The sequence below is a fragment of the Podarcis tiliguerta genome (assembly GCF_965153285.1).
Source record: "Podarcis tiliguerta genome assembly, chromosome: 3".
NCBI classification, from domain to species: domain Eukaryota; kingdom Metazoa; phylum Chordata; class Lepidosauria; order Squamata; family Lacertidae; genus Podarcis; species Podarcis tiliguerta.
In genome coordinates, this window is record NC_139536.1 from 29,942,010 (window position 1) to 29,952,038 (window position 10,029).

Consider the following 10,029-nt stretch of genomic DNA (forward strand, 5'->3'; position numbering starts at 1 on the left):
CCAAACACATTCCTTTCCCCCAAAGAATTCTGGGCACTGTAGTTTAAGGGTTGCTGGGAACTGTAATTGAGAGGTGTGAACTACATCGCTCAGAATTATTTGAGGGGAAAGATTGTGCTTCGAATATATTATTAGAAGTCCAGTGAGTATGCATCTGAAGGATTGCATGCTCTATAAAATGCTCCCAGCATCATCTTTCTTCTTTGGCGATCACTCGAAGCCAATAGATTGTCTTCTATAAACACGGTTTTAACAATGGGTCTGTAAGTGACTGTGGAAGCCAATTCTGGACCTGATTATCGTCTTCCAAAGCAACTACTCTATAACTCCCAGCATTGGCTTCTACCAACAAGGATGGATTATTTCACACACCTGCCAATATAAGGATTTGATTAGCTGTGGTTCCTGCATTGGGGTGGGTTTTGATGGATTGGTTATTTAATTTTTATACTGCTTAATATATTAAAAAAAAATCTGTAAGCATTGCACAGAAAAGTGAAGCAACAACAGACAGCTTAAACAAAATAATACAAAAATGCACCGTTACTTATAAAAATACACCCCATACATTTAAGAGCATGTTTAAAACTCTTGGTGTCCCCCAAAGAATCCTGACAGCTGTAGTTTGTTGGGAATTGTAGCTCTTTGAAGGGTAAACTACAGTTGCCAGGATTGTGGAGTGCTTTACATTTATGGTGTACACAACAGCATCAGCAAAGGCACAATATGGAAATTAAAAGGCCCTAGACCTACTGTACTCAACAAGCTCAGCAGGAGGAAATAGGACTTTGACAACAATTCATGCATAACCTCCCAATTGGTTGCGATGTCCTTCTTCCTCCACAACTCTTTAAGAAAACATGGAGCAACATTGCTAGATTTAGACCCGAGATCTTATCAGCTGTCCTTTTAAAATTGCACAATTAAAACAGCAACAACCCAGATTCATAAGAACAAGTAATGAAAAACAGCAGAATTTGTTTTAAGAGAGATGGCTTCTCTTGGTGATGTTCTGGGATAACAAGTTTTAAGGCAATACTTAGCCCTTATACTTTTTTGACTTATTAAATATGTCAAAATAAACTAAAATATGTATGATTCATTGTAAAGTAACTGAATGTTTAAAAAAGGATTCATGTTTGACATCCATAGAGAGGTTGATATATATGCATTTGCATCAAGCATGTTTAGGACCCTGTATAAAGGCTCCTACCAATGTGGATGAATTATTTCCCCCAAATCTAAGCATAAATATGGGAAAAGCAAACTACTTAGAAGAGGAGCTAATTTATAGAAGGAGCTGATTCTCCCTTTGAAATGCCAGCCTTTACTAATAGGTGCTTTTGATAATGCCAGTTGGCTTGGTCTTTACTCATCTGTCATCTTTATTATTATTTAATATGACATTAAGCAGTAAAATGCTCCTCTAAATGGTATAGAAGAGCCAGTCCAATAATGCACACTCTACACATGAAAGGAAAAAGGGGGGAAAGTAGGGAAGACCAGGGCTGGCCTAAGTTATTTTGCTGCATGAGGCGAAGGTAAAGATGGCATCCCCATCCATTTCAAAATGGTGACCCCTACTTTTCCATTTATGCCACACTTGAAGGCAGGGAAAACTGAGTAGCACACACAGATATATCCCCCAACACCTTGCTGCCACTCGCCTCTTACTCCAGCATCTGCTGTCTGAGCCAATTGCCTCACTGTCTAACAGTAGGACTGGTCCTGAAGAATGTAGTAACCCACATTTGTGCCAACCAGCTTCCAGATAGAAACTAATTTAGTTCTTAAAAAGCTGGCTCTTGATAGGGGCTCACACGTATTGTCTTCTTCCAGGTCATATGCTGAGTGTCAGACTGATGTGGAAAGTCTGCAGTCAGGCTTTCCTTCATTTTTAAAGAAGGTACAGGGCTGGCGGGGGGGACGGGACTGGACCAGGGACTAGTGGTGTGGGAACCTGCCCCATTTTTTTCCTATACTGTTTTCCAGATTTAAAATTCCCACCCATCTCACAAAGCTGTTTGCCCTTTGAGAGGAAATATTCACTTACCATATAGGCCAGGGGTTCCCAAAGTGATGCCCTTAATGATACTCGACTCCAAATCCCATGAGCCCTAGCAAGCACAGCCAATGGTCATGGGTGTTGGGAGTTGTAGTGCATCAATATCTGGAGGGCATCACATGGGTTACCGCTGATATAGGTAGAGAAGCTATTTAAACCAGTGATTTTTAAAGAATGAGGCAGAGATTTGGGGGATTGGGTCAGAGCGGAGGGAACACCTTTGGGAGGTTATGGACTCCTTCCTTGGAGGTTTTTAAGCAGAGGCTGGATGGCCATCTGTCATGGATGCTTTAGTTGAGATTCCTGCATTGCAGGGGATTGGACTAGATGACCCCTAGGATTCCTTCCAACTCTTATGATTCTATAATTCTAAGCATCACCTTCTGCAGTTAACAGTAGTGTAGTTTTTTTGAGACAGTATTCTAGCAGACCAAGAAAGGGGTGGCTGTAGCGTTTTCATAGATATTGAGCAATTTACCACAGAGTGTTATAAGAATTTTAAGGTTATATATATATAATATTCATAATTGTATATATAAACCACATGTCTGAAACCCCACAGATTAGGTCCTGAACAAATTGACCTCAACTATTTCTCTGCAAGGCCAAAGTGGAAACCTCCCCATTGTCTCTTTCCTCACAAATCCTGTCTTAAGGGCACATTCAAAATATGAACAGGGTGTGAGCCTGTGACCTGTGACCTACATTCAAGAATTAAGTAGTTATAATAACAAAAGAGTGGGCAAAACCCAGATAATGCAATCAGGTAACTTGCCAGACAAGAGATAAACAACATACTCAGATTTCTGTTGTAGACCGCCTTTTCTGTGATGTAGGTATGATGTATCTGGGGCGTGGTCTTGGGCTACACCCCTTCTGTGATGTATGTATGATGTTTCTGGGGGTGGTCTTGGACTCCAGGGCGGGCAATTTAAAATGTCTATATAAGGGTGGGCACACTTTTGTTCTGAGTCCTCCTCCTTTCTCCTGCATGTGGGGGAGCACCCTGTTGCAACAGTTAATAAAGATCAGGCTTACTAGCTGCTATGCTTCTCAACATTCTCTGGTTGGTCTCTGTTATTTCCTCCTACCGATAGAGAACCTAAAATGAGGATTCTATATGGGCTCTTGGGTACCTCATAAGGGAAAAAGGGCAGTTTTTTTCTTATAACAAGAGCTTTACTTCTAGAGTGAATCCAAAAGAAGAAAAAGAGTTCTAAACTTGCCCTTTATCTCACTACTGAAGTTTATAAAAACACTGAAATTTGCATGCACTGTGGACTATGAAAGAAGAACTTGACACCTCTATATTCACCCTGACAACTCTATATTTACTTTATATCTAATTGCATTTACTTGTTGATAAGACATTTTGTTGGATGTTTTACAAAAAAGGATATTATTTCTTTGAGGGGCATGCTTGTGTTAACCCTGTAAGAAAAAACAAACACTGAGTTATTTCTCCAGTACACCTTGCTCTAGGACTATTTCAAAGCAACACAGTTTGCAAATAATATTTTCAATCTCTCATTCCCAAAAAGCAGATATAAAAACTGACGGTTGATATTTTATTAACCAGATGTTGGTCCAATAAAAAGAAATCATTCGTAATAGATAGTCTTTCTTTCTCCAGTACCAAAATAGCAACAACTCTAACCTCCAACATAATTTTTGTCTACAAATAGTAAAGCCCACAAGGGCTTGAATGAATCTGGTCTGCAGTGATGTGTTTGTGCATAGTCACGCATAACACACCCACCTTGTAATCCATTGGGCTGAGCTATATGTTTTATTTGTGAGTGCATCTGCTCTCACACTTTGGGGTACCAGGCAAATGTAAACGGCCTCAGTATGGTAGTCTGAAGTCTGTGAGTGCATGTTTTCTCCCCAGAGTGTTCCCCAGTGTTGTTTTTTTTTGCCAACTGTCACATCAACAGGAGCTCAGAGGGAGGTGATGGCCACAGCATGTTGTTTGTATGCAGAAACTGATTTTCAGTCGCTGCCCTTTCAGAGCTCAGCCATTCCATTCCATTCCATTCCTCCTCCCCCTGGTTTTCCATTTTCACTAAAGAAGCATTCTATGGTCATGGAGCATTCTCCACAATGGGCTAAGCTGATGCCTCTCTCATAGTAAATAGAAAGAACCCTGCCATCTCTGTCCATGGAGGTTCTGTTTCATAATCAAGGTTAAAGGTTATTCTCCACAAGCTTGTCTAGCCCTGTAAAACTATCAAAGCTAGCAAATCAATTTCAAATGTTAATGATGTATTCTGTAGGAAAGTACTTTTTGTTTGTCCTGCCTTAACTCAGATAGGTTTTATTGCATGACACTCCCCAGAATCCTGGTATTATACGAGGGGGGGAATTCTACCCATTCTATTGTGAATGATCACCCATTTCTAAACTGTTTCTACATCCTCATTTATTCCCCTAAGACAACCCACCAGCCTCAGGTGCTCAACGTATTGTGGAACTGGTTATCTTGTTACAAAATCCCCAAACTATTACTGAGGAAGTTATTTCCTCATATTTAGCTGGAAGTGTGCTGCTTTTCAGTTTGACCCTTGGTAAATTGTCATACCTTGGGTTACAGACGCTTCAGGTTACAGACTCCGCTAACCCAGAAATAGTACCTCAGGTTAAGAACTTTGCTTCAGGATGTGAACAGAAATTGTGGCGTGGCAGCAGCGGGAGGCCCCATTAGCTAAAGTGGTGCTTGAGGTTAAGAACAGTTTCAGGTTAAGAACGGACCTCCGGAACAAATTAAGTACTTAACCCAAGGTACCACTGTAATTTTCTTGGGCAAACTGTCACCTTTCTCTTTCCTCTAAACCAGGGTTTCCCAAACTTGGGTCTCCAGTTGCTGTTGGACTACAATTCCCATCATTCCTGACTACTGGTCCTGCTAGCTAGGGATGATGGGAGTTGTAGTCCAAAACCAGCTGGAGACCCAAGTTTGGGAAACCCTGCTGTAAACCAAGAATGGGTTACTTCATGTTCTCCAGGCCACATCCTTCACAGGACTGCAAGCCCTCCAGGAGGGCATTGATCTGGCTGGAATGTGTCCTTAACTTGTGATAACATCTCTTGCTTGGATAGCGTGTGGAGTGTGTGTGTGTGTGTGTGTGTACAGGCGCGCAAAAGGGACCAGAGTTGGTGAACCAGCTGTAGCTGGAAAAGGGAATTCTTAGCCATCCGGGGCACCTGAGCCCCCAGTGACAGTACTGAACCTGGGACTTGCGTATTTTCGTCTCTTTTCCTTTACTGACAGCTTCAACATGAAACGGTAACTTTAGCCTCCTCAGGAAACACCATACATACAAACTCTAGCTCATTGTACTAGTTAAATATTAGCTAGGAAAAGGAGCCTTTCAACTTTTCACTTCAGGTTACAAATACCTTTTTAAGGCCAGTACAGCAGGCCAGATCCACACAGCACAAGTCATCTGAGGGACAGAAATTCCTTCAAGCCTGAAGCAGACCGCACTATCTTCCCCTGTTCCTGTTATATAGACAGTAACTAACACACATGCACACAGACACACATTTTTTGTGTAACATTCTAACACAGCCAGCACAATATTGGATCCCATTCCCATTATGGCTATCACGTTAGCGGCTCAAAACACAATGAGCTTGTTTCTCCCCAAGTCAAACTGTTACATTGCTCTATATACTGTGGGGTGCTGAGGATGTCTTCACCCAATGTGCTTTATCTGATTTGTTTACCTGCAACCCTCCCCCGCCCCCAGCTCCAATTCAATGGACAGCAGCTGACTGAAGAGTACACAACTCAGGATAACCATGGCTTGCGTTTTCAAAGTAAATGGAAGCTGGCTTGAAGGAAAACACATCGCACGGGAGTATTTCTCAAGAAGCTACAGAATGCATATGGATTTATGACTAGCATCATGTGTGTTGGGCTTCAAACACCAGTGGTGAGAGCACACTGGAGCCTGAGTAAATGGAAATGTGTGCACAGCCTCTCTCTCAAGCTGCTGCTTATTTTGTTCTCTCTCTCACCCCCATACCTATCAGTCAAGGAGGACTCACTTTCTCAAGCTGATGGATTTCACATTTCCAGCATGCCAGATCTCCACCTTGAAGTAAACGCCTCTGGCCACATTAGCCCCCTGTAAAGAGTCGTCACATTACCCAAACATCTTAGGTTGTTCCAAGCAATTTGCCAGGGAAGGGGAGGTATGCCTAGGTTAGCATCTAGAAGAGCCCTGCTGGATCAGGTCAATGGCCCATCTAGTCCAGCATCCTGTTCTCACAGTGGCTGACCAGATGCTTGTGAAAAGCCTGCAAGCAGGACATGAGGACCACAGTTTTCTGCCCACCTGCAATTTCCAGCAATTGGTATACTGTGATATGACGCATTCATAACAGGGCAGGGATAAACTAAAACACTCGAATACCACAGACATGCTTTAGGCATTCAGAGAGAGAGAGAGAGAGAGAGAGAGAGAGAGAGAGAGAGAGATGATTTTACTCAGGATGCTAATGATACAAGGAGCTGCCTTATACTATGTCAGGGCAAAGTACTATCAGCAATAATTTGTAACAGCTTTCCTTGATCTCTGAAGCAAAGGTTCCCCCTGGTCCCAGGCTTTCATCCAACATATATTTGCTAACTAGATATGTGAGGGATTTTTACTTGAGGCTTCATGCATGCAAAATATGTTTCATGACTCAACCGCAGCTCCCATCCTGCACTCAGTCCCCCATGACTTAAAATTTCCAAATGGTATTTTACTTCAGCTCTAGAACAGTGTTTACTCCTGTAAGCGCCCCATGTGACAGAAGAAAGGAAGGCAGATTTTCATAATTTATGGAATTAAATTATGTATTTAACCAGTGTAAACATGTTTAATTAATGTCACAAACAATTAGGGGAAGTCTGACTCTCTGCCTCATATGAAGGATATATGGTGCTGTCATGCTGAAATCAGACCAGCACTTCCAAATAATATTTATTTGCCTGGAAGGAAAAAAAAAAACCTCACAGATCTTATCTCAGATTGAACAGACTGAAAGGATAGATGAATCACCAACTATGCTGTGCTGGCAGCAAATTAAAAATTTAGTGTTAGAACATAGTTCATAAGTGATAGACTCAAGTGCTATAGTGGAACAAGCACTCAATATCTGAGAATCTATAGTTTGGAAGAATTTATAGTGCTTCATTTTTTTAAAAAAAATAGAATGCATCTGTTTAGATATTTAGGAGTTAGCCACCCAAACTACTACTACTACTACTACTTCTTCTTCTTCTTCTTCTTCTTCTTCTTCTTCTTCTTCCTCATTCCATTTTTATACTGCTTTATATTTTTCAGAAAAAAATCAAAGCGCTTCACAACCTACATTAAAATATCCACTAAAACAATCCAGAATATAACCTTGCTAAAGAAAGTCAAATATATACACCCAGAGCAACATAATTAACAGGAAACTGAAATATTATCTTAAAAGATTTCAAAACAGAACATTACAAAGGAGGTCAGCTACAGAACGCATGTTTAATGCAGCAAAGTTAACAAACAAAATATTAATTAACTCATGGAGATGTTAGATGTAACAAGTGCAATCTAATATAATTCTGTTACCACCCTGATATTACTGATGAACTGCCTTGGTGATATTGTGAGCGACCCTGGTATTCTTGATGCAGGGTGGTACTGAAATGCCTTAAATCAAATTAACACAGGGACAGGAAATATTTGAGACTGGCAACACTCCTATATGGTGCTTTTGTGCAGTGTTCTGCTTAGTTGATAGATAAGCTGATAAACCTGTCAGCCTGTTTGTCAAGACAATGCCACTGAGTTTACTGTTTTGGCAGTCAGACATGGATGACTCCAAGAAGGGCTGCTTGCCACACCTTCCTACAAGCTGCTGTTAAAGGCTAATGTTAATTTTTCCAGAGCACACCTTTGAATAGAGGAAGCAAACAGCTCTTTCTGAAGATTCTGAGGAAGGGAAGTGATCATGCTCAAACCAAGCAGGATTGGGTTGGCACTAGCAGGTGTTATGTGCAAAACACGCACCAGTGTAAGATATTAGTGCGTACTGGTGCAAAATGCTACAGCCAGAGCCTATTGCTGCCAACGTTCTTCCCTAAAACATTCTCACCTACCTTCCATAGCATGAGCATACATGATGTCCCAGTTTGAACTGTATCCAATGGTTGTGTGAATGGGAGGCAGCCCACACAAGTGATCTTTCTAGTTTTCTCTTGCTCTTTACAGCCCCTGACAAAAAAAAAAAACCCTTTTCAGAGAGTTGGGGAGCCCTCCTGAACAGTATACCGGTATATTGTATGGTAAGACTTACTGTGTGTGTGTCTGTGTGTGTGTGTGTGTGTGTGTGTGTGAGAGAGAGAGAGAGAGAGAGAGAGAGAGAGAGAAATGCCCCAAAATCAGGCAGAGAAATCTTCTGCAAGCTACTTACTAGCAAATAGAGATGCAGAGATATGTAATTTTATGTTATTCTTACTTTACTTGTATTTTACCACTTTTAGGTTTGTGAGCCACTCACAAAATTGTTACTTGAAGGGCCTCAAAACAAATATAACAATATAATAAATTCATAAATGATTCCTGTCTCTTAAGTTTTTGTCTGCTGATTTTAAATTCACAGGTTAAAGTTAAAAATGCAACAGGTCAAATGCCTACACGCAGCAATGGAAGGCTAAAAAGAGTGGGGTGTATGTGTCAGCTAGACCTCTATGGCCAGCGTGCTCTAGAGTGTTGATTGTGGCCACAGAAGGTCCTGGTGGCATCCCAGCCAAATCCAACTCAGATGGTCTTTCCTGATCATTATTCCTTTCTGGGGAAATTCTCTCGAGGCCAAGTTGACCACAAAACAAACTGGTGTTGTTACATTGCCAAGATTTCCCCACACCAATCTAACATGTGGGCATGTTTTGTTCATGACGCATGCAAGTCTGGTTGATTTGGGTTTAAGCAGCTCAGTGCTCACTCACATGAGTTCATGCTTTCAATAGCACCACAAGCAGCTGGGCAATACAAAGGTGAAGCGGGCTCACTTTCCATGGTATGTTTCCAACGCGGGAGTGATTTACAGGAGCCCTCCTCTAACTGGCATGCCTCATATGAGAAACAGGCTCCAGAGATAAGCAAATCCAAAGGATTCTCAGTTAGTTGCTGACAAAGGAATTGCTCCTGGCATCTGCTGCGAGGTTTCATCTATTCAGCGCCAGGTGGAGACAAGTGCATCAAATCAGTCTACAGTTATCATTAATGCATTCCTAGCTGCTTTCCATGAAATGCAGATTATGAAGCGCAGGGTATAGTAGTGCTAAAGAAAGCTAATCACATTAACTGGCTTAGACTGCAGAAGATATCACATCAGCCATTTCTATTACAGTATTAAGCCAATGCAGAGGTCTCTCTCCCTCTCTCTCTCTCTTCAGAGTCTGACGCATTTGAGCCCCCAAGGGATCATATTTCCAAACCACTTTAATGTCCCATGCACAGACCTTGCAAACTGTTGAATGACAGCATGCCCATGTCAGCAGAGGGAAGATAAAAGCGTCACGGGGAACCTGTTTTTGCTTAACGCCCCTAGTTGTCAGGCAGACAATGACGACACAGGCATAGAAAAGGTAATTAGCAGGGGGAAATACAAGGCATCAAATCACTGCAAGACAGTCACAATATTGTCATCCTGGAGAGGACAAGAAATACATGAAAGCTGGAAGCATCCCAAAGACCATAATGAGAAAGAGAGAGAGAATGAGGATGAGAAACCACACAAAAATGGCAAACAGGGGCTTATGCACTTAGATAATTCAGAAGCAAGTGTGTGTGTGAGAGAGAAAGACTACACAAAGGAACACACAAACATGGTATAGGGGGCCTTATATGCCTGGATAGGTCAGAAGCAGCAAAGCTTGCCCCCACTTTCAGGGTGGATGGCAGAGAGCACGGCAAAATGAA